General features: G+C 45.7%; 1 protein-coding gene across 4 annotated transcripts in view; it reads right to left on the reverse strand.

The window, feature by feature from the left end:
• The window catches only part of DOCK2 (dedicator of cytokinesis 2), a 1,781,615-nt gene that overhangs the window by 1,468,579 nt on the left and 298,881 nt on the right, over positions 1–14,155 (reverse strand). The window lies entirely within an intron of this gene.

Genomic DNA, 14,155 nt, shown 5'->3' on the forward strand with positions numbered 1-14,155 from the left:
CTTACGAGTGATTGTCGATTGATATTCTTCGTTATGCTGTATTAGTTTTATTTTGTCATCCACTAGGTTAGTCTTCCTCCATCGTCTTTCCAGTCTACGCCCCCTTTTCTTGAGCTCACTAACACTGTTGTCGAACCATGAAGCTTGACGTTGTGGTTTACGAGGTCTTATACGCACAGGGGCGATAATATCAATTGCAGCCATAACATCCCTATTATAATAACGGACTAGGGAACAGGGATCTTCACAGGCACCCAGTATAGCAGAGAGATCCAGATTTGCTGCAAGAGCCTGGGGAGTCATACCCCTCCTTGAACGATACCTGGTCAACTCCACGTGCAGAGATCTTATTTGAGGGGTTGCAAGTGAGAACCAAAGGGAGTAGTGGTCTGACCAGATGACTGGATTTATTTTTAGGTCAGTGACTTCTAATCCAATCTGGTATGATTGTATTATCGTGGCTCCACCCCCCATTCTGCAGTGGCGAGAAAATAGGCACTGTATAGCGGGGGGGCCCAGCTATGATGACACGATTCACACAATCCCTCGGCCTGTCCACTTATGCTCCACTGTGGGCAGCTGAGGAGGGTGCCTGGGGGCTGTAGGTCGATTGCGGGAGGCTTTCCCGCCTTTCCGGGAGTGTAGGTAAGTATGATGTCAATATCAATGCTACAGTATTTCAAATTGTGAAGCATAAATACACGCAGCTGTACATCTGACATACTTCTGGAATAGATGCTACTGTTTTTTTTAGGTGCACGTATCTTAAAATTAGTCCAACTCTCTATATGCACATACTGTATATACATGTTTTTAACATGCATCTTCTTGAACAAAAGTTAAGAGCATGCGTCTACACTGAAATAAACCCCTTATTGTACATTCATACTAATCTATAAATCAAGTGTGGACTGGAACACTTATAAGAAACATTAGAATTTAAATAGTATACTATTATCTAACATAATTTAAATAGGTGTATTTATTTCAGCATATGTGAAACCATTACCTCTGAACTCATTTATACTGAAAATCATGATTGCTGCGATTGATCCATGTTGAGAAATCCGGAATTGTGCCTTCTATTGTACTATAGGTGCATACACATGGTGAGATATTGACTATCTCCGATTTTGACTTTGCGATTTCCCCTAAACACCCCGGTGCCCTGAACCACCGATATTGACTATCTTTCTTGAGATTTTGACAGATTTTGTACTATACTATGTACTAGATTATACACAATATAGTCAAGATTGACTTGACTGCACAGTCTATCTTTTCTTGCGATACCGACCCCACGGGAGCGCGCATCTGTATCGCAAGCTGTGTACACACGGTGCAATTTGCACTAACTTTCCTTACAAAATCGTAAGGTTACATTGAACTGTGTGTATGCACCTTATTGTTTACTCAGAGATCCTAGCCATAAAAATGAGATTTGGCAATAGTGTAGCTATTTAGTTACAAATCTACTATGTACTGCAAAACATCAATTTAAAATTGCAACATCAATTTATACTGTATATACTTTTTCTCTTACGTCCTAGAGGATACTGGGGTCCACATTAGTACCATGGGGTATAGATGGGTCCACTAGGAGCCATGGGCACTTTAAGAATTTGATAGTGTGGGCTAGCTCCTCCCTCTATGCCCCTCCTACCAGACTCAGTTTAGAAAATGTGCCCCTCCTGAAGAGTTTTCTGCTTTTATTTTTCAATTTGTTATTTTCAGGCAGGTCTGGTTGGCACCAGACTGCCTGCTTCGTGGGACTTAGGTGTGTGGGGGGGGGGGGACGACGTCCCAACCTCCCATAGGGTTAATGGTCCTGTTCCCCGCTGACAGTACACTGAGCTCCTGAGGGAACTATTCGCAAGCCCCACCACGGTGAGCGTACATTCCCACAGCCCCCCGCCACCCATAACAGACCCAGAAGTGAGAAGAGTGGTGAGTAGAAAGATGGCATCCCGGTTAGCGGGTCACCGGCTGTGATGGCGACATGAGGGTATGGAGACAGGCAGGCTGCAGCTCCAGGCTTCAGAGGCATACTATCTGTGTTCTGCTGCGAGTGGCGAGCTGAAGCCTTAAAATACAAAATATCCACACTGGCAGCAGCTTACAGGGGTTCTAACCCACTGTAAAGCACATATTATACCTCAGCCAGTATAAAACACCGGGAAGACCTTGCACCATTAAGGGGGCGGGGCTTCACTATGGCCCTCATTCCGAGTTGTTCGCTCGCAAGCTGCTTTTAGCAGCTTTGCACACGCTAAGCCGCCGCCTACTGGGAGTGAATCTTAGCTTATCAAAATTGCCAACGAAAGATTAGCAGAAATGCGAATAGACACTTCTTAGCAGTTTCTGAGTAGCTCCACACTTACTCGGCATCTGCGATCAGTTCAGTGCTTGTCGTTCCTGGTTTGACGTCACAAACACACCCAGCGTTCGCCCAGACACTCCTCCGTTTCTCCAGCCACTCCCGCGTTTTTCCCAGAAACGGTAGCGTTTTTTCACACACACCCATAAAACGGCCTGTTTCCGCCCAGAAACACCCACTTCCTGTCAATCACATTACGATCACCAGAACGAAGAAAAAACCTTGTAATGCCGTGAGTAAAATACCTAACTGCATAGCAAATTTACTTGGCGCAGTCGCACTGCGGACATTGCGCATGCGCATTAGCGACTAATAGCTCCGTTGCGAGAAAAAAATAACGAGCGAACAACTCGGAATGAGGGCCTATGAGCGGATCCAGAGGCTCACCAGTGCCATTTTCCCTCTACAGCTCTCACTGTGCAGACTGCTAGAGAAGCGCAGCTCCTCTACAAGGACTCCAGATTACCTCAGCGGTACCAGGCGGTCATAGCAAGGGGTGGGGGCAATATAAGAGTACTGATACCCTATTAAGGGTACTTAGTCTGCGACCCAGCTAGGCTGAAGCTTTAGCTGAAGGGCGCTGTGTGGCTGACTCCATCTTACTCTGTATCTCCCTAGAAGGGCTCTCTGTGGGTTAACTGGGCTTAACCTTTTTTCTCTTGTGAGTGTGTGTGTGTGTGTGTGTGTGTGTGTGTGTGTGTGTGTGTGTGTGTGTACCTCACATTATGTCTAAGGAGTGTGTTTCATGCACGGCAGAGTGCTTTGCTTCCCCAGGGGGATCACTACAATGTACTCAGGATAGTACTCATTCTCAGGCTAATGGATCCAAACCAGCATGGTTGGATTCTCTAAAAGATATGATCTCGTAAATTTCTACTAAATTATCCCAGAATGAGAAAAAGACGCAATACTTAAGACAGTCTGTGGATGACCTGATGAATAGAGATTCAGTTCCCAAACCAGCGTCTCAGACCCCTACCATTTGTCCACAAAAGCATACACTGGCCCAGATCCTGCAGACTGACACTGATGACAACGTGTCAGACGCAGAGGAGGGTGAAGTGGACTCAGTGGGGGGGGGGGGGGGCAGCTCTGTCACAGGGGGTACAGGCTCTGATAGAAGCTATTAAAGTCGTTCTGCAAATTCCTGATTAGGTGACAGAGGAGGATGAGGTGTCTTATTTTAATGTAAAAAAGAAATCCTCGGCTACTTTTCAAAAGAGTTGAATTCTTTGTTTGAGGTAACCTGGGTTAATCCTGATAAAAAGTTTCAGATCCCTAAGATATTACTCACATCCTTCCCTTTCCCTCAGGATGATAGGAAAAAGTGGGAAATCCCAACGATTGTTGATGCATCGGTATCTAAGTTGTCACGTAAGATAGTGTTACCTGTCCTTTTTTCAAAATATATTTATTAGATTTTTCAGAAAAGGTTCTCCGCTACAGCATGGAAATCAATACATACAAGGAGAGATTAGATAAAAAACATCAAGGCACACAGTAAAATGAGTACGCATTGAAAGGTCATATTGTGCCGTAGACATAAAAGATATACATCAATTTCTCGAGAAATGCCATATTACAAAAACCCTCTTCTATAATAAAGGGGGGGAAGGGGAAGCCAGTCTCAGGTCTACCACCCCTCACATAACCATATATATATATATAAGTGTATGTGATAATCACATAACCATGAAGGGTAATAAAATGACGATTGGCCATAAGCCAGTACCATTATTATGAAACCAGGGTATGTAGAGTGCGAGAATCGGAATCCAGGATCTGAGTTTGAATTTGAAGAGGTTTCGTACTTATGAAGAGACCCCATTTACGTGTAAAAGCAGTAAAAGAATTTTGGTTATCAGGACGGATATCATATCTATCATAATACATAATATTTTGTAACGAGTCTTCTACTTCACTTACTGTGGGGGCATGTTTTGAGATCCAAGACTGTAGGATCACTTTTTTCGCCACCGTAACCACTAAGATCAGGAAAGGGATCAAAGGCCTATGTGGGTGATCAATATTCCATACATCAAAATTAGCAAATAATAGCGGGATAGGGTGAATGGGCACAGAAAGATCATAATGTGAATTAATATAATAAATAATCTTAAACCAAAATTTTTTGATATACCCACAGGACCACAGGTTATGTATCAAGGTAGCCGAAGAGCAACCGCATTTGGGGCATCTACCCGACTCCTCCTGAATGTAGTGTCTCATCTGACTTTGAGACACATAGGCTCTATACACCGTTTTCACATGGACTTCTTGAAGTATAGAGGAGTGCACCACTCGAAGGGTCTTCTCGTAAAATTTGAATAACACATTCTCATGTTGTATAAGGGGTACATCTCTGATCCACGCCACCGTCACCTCCTGTCTCAACGGCATGGAAATCGGTGTCAGGAGCAATGAGTATATCAATCTGGGTTTATATTTGCCCTTCTTGAATTTAATGAAACCAATGGATCTGGAGCTAGGGGAGAGAGTAACATCGGGGGGAGTGAGCGTATATAGTGAGTTACCTATAAGAACATGAAATAAAAGGAGTCTGGGAGACCATAGGCACGTTGGAGATCGGGGAATGACAGCAGGCGACCACCCGGATCAAAGACCTGTGCTATGGCTTTGATACCCTTCAATGCAAGGCGGCGGAAAATAGGATTATGTAGGCCCGGGGCAAATCCTGGGTTGCCCCATAAGGGAATCCAGGGGGAACTGTGAGGGTTATGATGTAATTTCGTGTTTACAAAGCACCAAGCCTCATAAGTATCTCTGAAGAATATGTTGTTGTATATGCGTCTAGGTATCTCAGGTTTAGGAGTGTGAAGGAGTGCCCCCGGAGAGAAGGGGGCCATAAGGGCACAATCAATCGAACTTTCTGAGAACAGATCATCACCCGTCAACCAGTCCAAGGCATATCTAAATAATAATGCCCGGGAGTAGAGGATAAGGTTAGGTAAGCCCAGGCCTCCCTGTCCTTTAGGCATTTGCAATTTAGTCAAAGAGATTCTAGGTTTTTTTGAGTTCCACAAAAGACGACTACATGCCGACATGATATGTTTAACATCTTGAACAGTTAACTTAAGTGGTAACATCTGCATGGCATACGTCAATTTAGGAAGCAAGACAGTTTTAATCACCTCCAACCGACCCAGCAGGGACAGCGGGAGGCTATGCCATCTATCTAAAGATTTCTCCAAACTAGAAATAATCGGGGTATAGTTATATCTATATAGATTTTCCATCTTGGCCGGGATATGTATGCCCAGATATTTTATCTTAGAGTTGACGATTTTAATAGAACCTAGGTCCTCAGCCATAGATAGCTTGGGCGGATGGCCTGTAAGCATAAGTAGCTCAGATTTTGCTACGTTAATTTTGTAACCTGAAAAACTGCTAAAATTAATTATAATCTCAAAGATTATCGGGATAGAGTGTTCAGGATAAGATATATACAAGACCATGTCATCCGCAAACAGGGACACGCGGCAGTCCAAGTTACCTAAAACAATACCCTGATATAATGGGGAGCATCTAAGCCAGGCATGTCCAAACTGCGGCCCTCCAGCTGTTGAGAAACTACACATCCCAGCATGCCCTGACACAGCTTTAGCATTCTCTGACAGCAAAACTGTTTCAGGGCATGCTGGGATATGTAGTTTCACAATAGCTGGAGGGCCGCAGTTTGGACATGCCTGATCTAAGCGCTATGGCTAATGGCTTTATTGCCAGCACGAAAAGTAGGGGGGAAAGAGGGCATCCCTGTCTCGTCCCTCGCTGTATCAGGAAGCTATCAGACATTAGACTATTGCAGATCACACGGGATGAAGGAGAAGTATAGAGTGTTTTAAGAAAACCTATAAATGTATCAGGGAAAGAAAACCTACGCAGGGAGTTATACAAATGTTCCCAGTGCACCATGTCAAAAGTTTTTGCTGCATCTAGGGACAATATAGCTTTCGGCACATTTGACATGGCACACTGGGAGTCCTGGACCACCGCCAGCAGACGTCTAATATTAGCAACAGAGTTCCTATGCAAAACAAAACCAGTCTGGTCTCTATGGATAAGTGTGGGCAATAATAATTTTAAACGTTCAGCTAGAATCTTAGTCAAAATCTTATAATCTATGTTCAATAGCGAGATTGGTCGGTAAGAGGCAGAGTCAGACAAGTCCCTTCCAGGCTTCGGAATGACACGTAAAGATGCTACATTAAAATAGTCAGGAAGTTTACCAGAAGTTAGTATGGCATTATAGGCTTCCACTAGGACTGGCGTGATCTCATCTCGTAACAACTTATAAAAATCAGCTGTATATCCGTCAGGGCCTGGGGCCTTGCCCCTTTTCATTGATGAGATTACAGTCTTAACCTCTTTAGCAGTAACCGGGGTAATCAAAGATTCACTTTGAGAGGGTGACACCTGTGGTAGCAGCAGGCCGGACCAAAAGTCTGCGTGGGAGAATTCTGCAGAGAGAGGGGGACGGGAGTACAATTCGGTATAGAAACCATGCAGGACCGAGGCCACCATTCTATCAGAGGTGGTGAGTGCGCCAGCCGGGTCTTTAAGGGGGTGAATAGAACACGGGGTACGCTGGCCCCTCAGGAGATTTGAGAGCAATTTGCTCGACTTGTTGCCAAACTTGTGAAATTTATGTTTACCTCTAAAGGTATAGGAGGATTCCTGTTTGCGAAATAGGCATTCAAAAGACAACCTCGCCTCGGTGTATAGGGTCCTAGTAGCCGGGGAAGGATGAGTCTTAAATTCTTGAAAGGCCTGAGTGAGTGAGGATTGGGCCACCAAATAGTCTTGCGCTAAGGATTTCTTCATGGACGATGCACGGGACATAAGGACTCCACGCAACGTGACCTTCGCTGCCATCCAGAAGAGGACTGGATCAGTTTGCAGCATGTCTCGGTTATCCGCAACGTAGTGACCCCACGCCGAGATAACAGCCTGCTAGAGCTGAGGCGAGGTGGGAAGCGAGGAGGGGCAGCGCCAGTTAATAAAGTCACATTGCTCTCGTTCATGAAAAATGGTAGCCCGGATCACTGAATGGTCGGACATCAAGATAGGTTCCATCTCGATCTCCATAATCAATTCTAGAGAGGGTGCCTCTGGCAGCAGATAAACAGGAAAACTCTCGTTCTAACGGGTGTTTCACTCTCCACATATCTAGTAACAGCAACTGTTTGGAGAGGGCCGGGATCCCAAACTTAGGGAGCTTAGCGCGCCCCATCGATGGGAACTGTCTATCAAGCTGAGTGAAAGATACCAAGTTAAAATCTCCACAGAGAAGTATCGGCTGGTCAATAAACGGTGTGAGGATGGATATGATAGTATAAAAAATGGATTTAGAATAAACCGTGGGAGCATACACATTGAGCCATATATATATCAGACCATCATAGTGGAGTTTACAAAAGACATAACGACCCATATCGTCTGCTTTCACATCGGCAACCATGATCGCTAGATGATCTGCAGCCAGTATGGCAACCCCTCGCGCCTTTGAGCTGTAGGAGGCGGAGGCAAGGACTTTCCAATTAAGGGAGTAAAGTTTAAGAGTCTCAAGGGGTACCAGGTGCGTTTCTTGAAGAAAAACAATGTCAATACGTAATTTACGCAGATACAGGAGAATACATTTCCATTTCATTGGGGAGATAATGCCTCCCACATTCCAACTACCGATGGTCAGAGACATAACGCATCATCGTATGCAGTGCTGTCGGCGCATCACAAAAGAGGAACCACATTCTCATAACACAATAGCGGGGGGTGGAGATCAGGACCCGAGACTGGCAGGGAAACAAACGGGACTGAAGGGAAGAGAGGAGGGATGGGCAGGAACAGCGCCCCTCTCCAAAACAGACAAGACAAACATAGAGAACAAACAACAAAAATACGCAGAATTCCAGTAAAGAAAAGCATTTCAACCATTAATGACTTCCGGAGAGAGAGCCACCATCTTCTATAAGCAGGATCTTGCTCCAAACCTACGCACTCTCCAGCAGTCATATAGAACTTGACCACCATACGTGACCTTCCCCAGCATCAACAATTCGGGAGGCGACTAGCATATAGTAAAGAATATGCATAAACATTTTCAAATAAGTAATGAAAGTCAGCAGAGATCATCGAGTGGACCCCGCATATATAACACATGGCATTCCCTGTGACCGGATAGTACAAGAGAAATAAAACCCTGTTATGAGGTAGGTTAAGTAACTAAATATCATACATGACATAAAACATCAATCACAATCGGACATAACAGCAGGGAGATTGTGAGAATCATTTAACTCAGATAGATAGGCTTCAGCATCAGGGGGTGACAGGAAGTCTTTAAAGTCAAAGCCATTATAAATGCGTAGTCTAGCAGGGTATAGGAGTGCAAACTTCCTATTGTCTTGTATCAGACGGGAGCATAAAGGTGCAAAGTCCTTCCTCATTTTGGACAGTTCCGCAGAATAGTCCTGGAACAATAGAATCTTGTGAGTCTCCCATCTAAGATCCCGGTGTTTGCAGGACAGTGGCCCTCATTCCGAGTTGTTCGCTCTCTATATTGCGATTAGTCGCTTACTGCGCATGCGCATGGTTCGCAGAGCGCATGCGCTTAGTTATTTTACTCAAAAGATAGGAATTTTATTCACGGCATTACGAGGATTTTTCTTCGTTCTGGTGATCGGAGTGTGATTGACAGGAAGTGGGTGTTTCTGGGCGGAAACTGGCCGTTTTATGGGTGTGTGTGAAAAAACGCTGCCGTTTCTGGGAAAAACGCGGGAGTGGCTGGAGAAACGGGGGAGTGCCTGGGCGAACGCTGGGTGTGTTTGTGACGTCAAACCAGGAACGAAACTGACTGAACTGATCACAGTGGCAGAGTAAGTGTCGAGCTACTCAGAAACTGCTAAGAAATTTCTATTCGCAATTTTGCGAATCTTTCGTTCGCAATTCTGCTAAGCTAAGATACACTCCCAGAGGGCGGCGGCTTAGCGTGTGCAATGCTGCTAAAAGCAGCTAGCGAGCGAACAACTCGGAATGAGGGCCATTGTCCAGATCAGTTCCTTGTGGAGATAATTAAGAGTCTTAAATATCACAGCCCGGGGTCTGGCGCCCTCTTGTGGTCTGGTCGGGCCAAGCCTGTGTGCACGTTCAATGACAAGATCCTCACATCTATCCTGAATATGCAGCAGCTCAGGAAGTTTAAACTTAAGAAAATCAAACAGTTCCTGCCCCTTCAATGATTCTGGGAGCCCAATAAGCCTGAGGTTACGTCGGCGAGATCTGTTTTCAAGATCTTGGAGCTTGTTGTGCAACTGGTAAATCTCTTTGGTCTCTTTTCTTCATCTCTGCTACATCTCAAAAAACTTCCCCCAGTCTATGTTCAGTATGAAGCACTTTCTGAGAAAGATGTGAAAGCTGCTGATTAATGTTAGCCGTCTGAGCCTTAAGCAAGGGCTCCATAGCTATGCGAATCGCGTTTATCATGTCCCCATAGGTTACAGGGGTGTCCGAGGGCGGGATACAGATGTCGGCCATATCAGGGGGAGCGGGGCTCGGGGGGCCGGGAGGGTGTACCTGTCGTCTGGGAGCCAGCTTCATCATCCCTCCGAGGGGTGCCACGAGCAGCGGCATGGGTGCATGGAGCGGCGTCCAGCACCATCTTGGTTTCTGTCTGCTGCCTCTCCTTCTCCTTCTTGGCACGGTATTTATTGCTGGGCATGGGAGAAAAGTACCTGTCCATGCAGCGGACAGGGTCTGGCAACCGGGGAAGGTTTGCAGAAGGTGGATTGGAGGCTCAAAGAGCCTTGAAAAAGGTACAGGAGAGCGGGGCACAGCGGAGCTCACTGCTTCAGCCGCCGCTCATGAGGAAGCCGGAACCGGAAGTCTCTGGGGCAGCCTCCTTAAAGGACACGGCTGACCGCAAAATTGAGAACACTCTCAAATCCCTGTACACAGCTGCTGGGGTGGCCCAGAGACCCACTATTGCCTGTGCATGGATCACTTGGGCCATTGCAAAATGATCAGGAAATCTAATTGACGACTTAGATTCTGTATCCGGGGGGATAGTTTTACTCCTACAGCATATACAGGACTCTGCAAATTTTATGGTAGAGGCCATAAAAGAAATAGGATTGCTCAATGCACGCAACACCGCCATGGCAGTGTCAGCAAGCAGGGGCCTTTGGCTACGCCAGTGGACTGCTGACGCGGATTCCAGGAAAGGCGTGGAAAACCTACCATTTACAGGTGAGGCCCTGTTTGGAGCTGAACTAGATACGTGGATTTCCAAGGAAATGGTGGGTAAGTCTACATACCTTCCTTCCACAGCTCCCCCAGCTAGGAAAACCTACTCGGCTCCAATGCTGCAGTCCTTTCGGATGGCAAAATTTAAAAACAGAACCAAAGGTTCTTCTACGGCCTTCAAAGGCAATAGAGGTAAACCCAGAAAACCAGCAACTGCAGGTTCACAGGAACAGAACCCCGCTCCTGCTTCCTCTAAGCCTTCAGCATGACGGTGGTCTGCACTGCCTGGAAGACAGGCAGGTGGGAGCCCGATTAAGATATTTCAGTCACATATGGGCAACATCATTGTGTCTCTAGATATCAAGGATGCATACCTTCATATTCCGATTTGGCCGCCTCATCTGGCTTATCTAAGATTTGCATTACAGGACTACCAGTTCCAGGCCCTACCATTCGGTCTCTCTACGGCACCGAGGGTGTTCACCAAGGTAATGGCAGAGATGATGTTTCTCCTCCGCAAAGAAGAAGTGAACATAATACCGTACCTGGATGATCTGCTGATAAAAGCACCATCCAGGGAGAGGTTGTTGGACAACATTGCCCTCTCAACCCGACTACTCCAGGACCACAGATGGATTCTGAACCTACCAAAATCTCATCTGGAACCATCCCCATTCCTGGGGATGATACTGGACAGAAGGTATTTCTTCCTTTAGACAAAGCATTGGTAATCCAGTCGATGGTACGGGATGTTCTAAAAACAACCCGGAGATCAGTGCATCTATGAATTTGCCTCCTGGGGAAAATGGTAGCCTCTTAAGAGGCACTGCAGTACAGAAGGTTTCACGCAAGGCCCTTTCAGCTGGATCTGTTGAACAAATCGTCCGGATCGCATCTTCACATGCACCAAAGGATCCGTTTGTCACCCAAGGGGAACAGTTCCAAGGAAAATGGTCAAGTCAGGAAACCATCCTTCCAATCAACATTCTGGAACTAAGGGCCATTTGCAACGCCCTTCTACAGGCATCACATCTTCTTCAAGATCACGCCATCCAGGTTCAGTTGGACAATGTGACGGCGGTAACATACATAAACCGACAGGGTGAAACAAATAGCTGAGCAGCAATGTCAAAGGTGACAAGAATTCTCCTCAGGGCAGAAAGACACGCTGTGGCGTTGTCGGCAATCTTCATACCGGGAGTAGACAACCGGGAAGCAGACTTCCTCAGCAGACACGACCTTCACCCAGGAGAGTGGGGCCTTCATCCGGAGGTGTTCGGGTGCGTGACACGTCGGTGGGGAATGCCACAAATTGGCATGATGGCCTCTCGTCTCAACAAGAAGCTCAAGCGGTATTGTTCCAGGTCGAGAAACCCACAAGCAGTGACGGTGGATGCTCTGGTGTCTCCATGGGACTACCAGATGGTGTACGTGTTTCCACCACTTCCATAGATCAAAAAAATTCTCAAAAGAATAAAAAGGGAAAAGGTTCAAGCAATTCTCATTGCTCTGGATTGGCCAAGAAGGGCCTGGTACACGGATCTACTGGACATGCTCCTAAAGGACCCGTGGCCTCTACCTCTTTGCGAGGACCTTCTACAACAGGGGCCGTTTGTCTATCAAGACTTACCACGGCTACGTTTGACGGCATGGAGGTTGAGAGTCAAATTCTAGCCTGGAAAGGGATCACGGATAGGGTTATTCCAACCCTGATCCAAGCCAGAAAGGGGGTAATGGCTAAATATTACCACCGTATCTAGAAAAAATACGTCTCTTGGTGTGAGAACAGGAAATTTCCTGCGGTGGAATTTCAACTGGGGCATTTTCTCCTTTTTCTGCAGTCAGGTGTGGATGTGGGCCTACCTTTGGGCTCCATAAAAGTCCACATTTCGGCCTTATCCATTTTCTTCCATAAACAATTGGCTTCTCTCCTTGAGGTTCAGACATGTTTGAAGGGGGTTCTGCAAATCCAACCGCCCTTTGTGCCTCCTACGGCACCTTGGGATCTCAACGTGGTGTTGCAGTTCCTGCAATCGGAAAGGTTTGAGCCTTTACAGGACGTTGATGTCAAGTTTCTTACGTGGAAGGCCGTCACACTGTTGCCATTAGCTTCTGCAAAGCATGTGTCGGAGCTGGGGGCGTTGTCTCACAAAAGCCCCTATTTGATTTTTCATGAAGATAGAGCTGAACTCAAAACTCGTCAGTAATTTCTTCCAAAGGTGGTCTCTGCGTTTCATATCAACCAACCTATTGTGGTTCCGGTGGTTACCGACACCTCTGCTACTTCAAAGTCCTTGGATGTTGTGAGGGCTTTGAAGATCTCTGTGAAGCGGACAGCTCGTCACAGAAAATCTGACTCACTATCCAGCATGCTTATTCCACGGCAGGTTTGCTATGTCCAAAATCTGTACAGGCCCACTCTACTAGGTCAGTGGGTTCTTCTTGGGCGGATGCCTGGGGTGTCTCGGCTTTACAGCTCTGCCGAGCAGCCACTTGGTCAGGTTCGAACACGTTTGATAAGTTCTACAAGTTCGATACTTTGGCCTCTGAGGACCTAAAGTTTAGTCAATCAGTTCTGCAGGAACCTCAGCACTCTCCCTCCTGTTCTGGGAGCTTTGCTACATCCCCATGGTAGCAATGTGGACCCCAGCATCCTCTAGGACATAAGAGGAAATAGGATTTTAATTACCTACCGGTAAATCCTTTTCTCGTAGTCCGTGGAGGATACTGGGCGCCCGCCCAGTACTTCATTTATTCCTGCACTGTTACTTGGTTAAGTATTGTTGGTTCAGCGGTTGCTGTTCCTGGTTTAAAGTTTGGTTAGCTTGGCTTTCCTCTAGTTTGTGTGCTCTTTCGGAATTTCACCACTATCTTTTCTATCCTTCTCTCAAAGTATGTTCGTCTCCTCGGGCACAGTTTCCTAGACTGAGTCTGGTAGGAGGGGAATAGAGGGAGGAGACAGCCCACACTATCAAATTCTTAAAGTTCCCATGGCTCCTAGTGGACCCGTCTATACCCCATGGTACTAATGTGGACCCCAGGATACTCTACAAGAAAAGGAGTTACCGGTAGGTAATTAAAATCCTATTATTAGCACCATCCCACAGTACACTGTTTATACTGTATATACTGTACACTGAGGAGTTAAGTCTGAAAGTTTGAAACTAAAAAGACCATGCTTTTGACAGCAGAATAGGCCATTTGTTAGTAAAAGCATTAACCTTTTACATTTTGAGCTTAAACATGCTGGAAAATGATAGATTGCTTAGTAAATAATCCTCTGAATATTTATATTATCAAATTAATTCTGTTCCAGTTTCCATGACTTTCACTACCCACTTTTTCACTGAACCCGGTCTATTTGACAGTATTGCTCTGTATACAAAAAAAATGTCACTTACTTTATGTGTGTATAAATATTTGAAAAGAACTTTTTACGCACTTTGTTACATTTAACATTAATAAATGAAAAGCTATCTGCATTGCTTCAGTAAAAATGGCTAATCCTTCATTTAATTT

The sequence above is a fragment of the Pseudophryne corroboree genome, chromosome 6, assembly GCF_028390025.1.
Source record: "Pseudophryne corroboree isolate aPseCor3 chromosome 6, aPseCor3.hap2, whole genome shotgun sequence".
NCBI classification, from domain to species: domain Eukaryota; kingdom Metazoa; phylum Chordata; class Amphibia; order Anura; family Myobatrachidae; genus Pseudophryne; species Pseudophryne corroboree.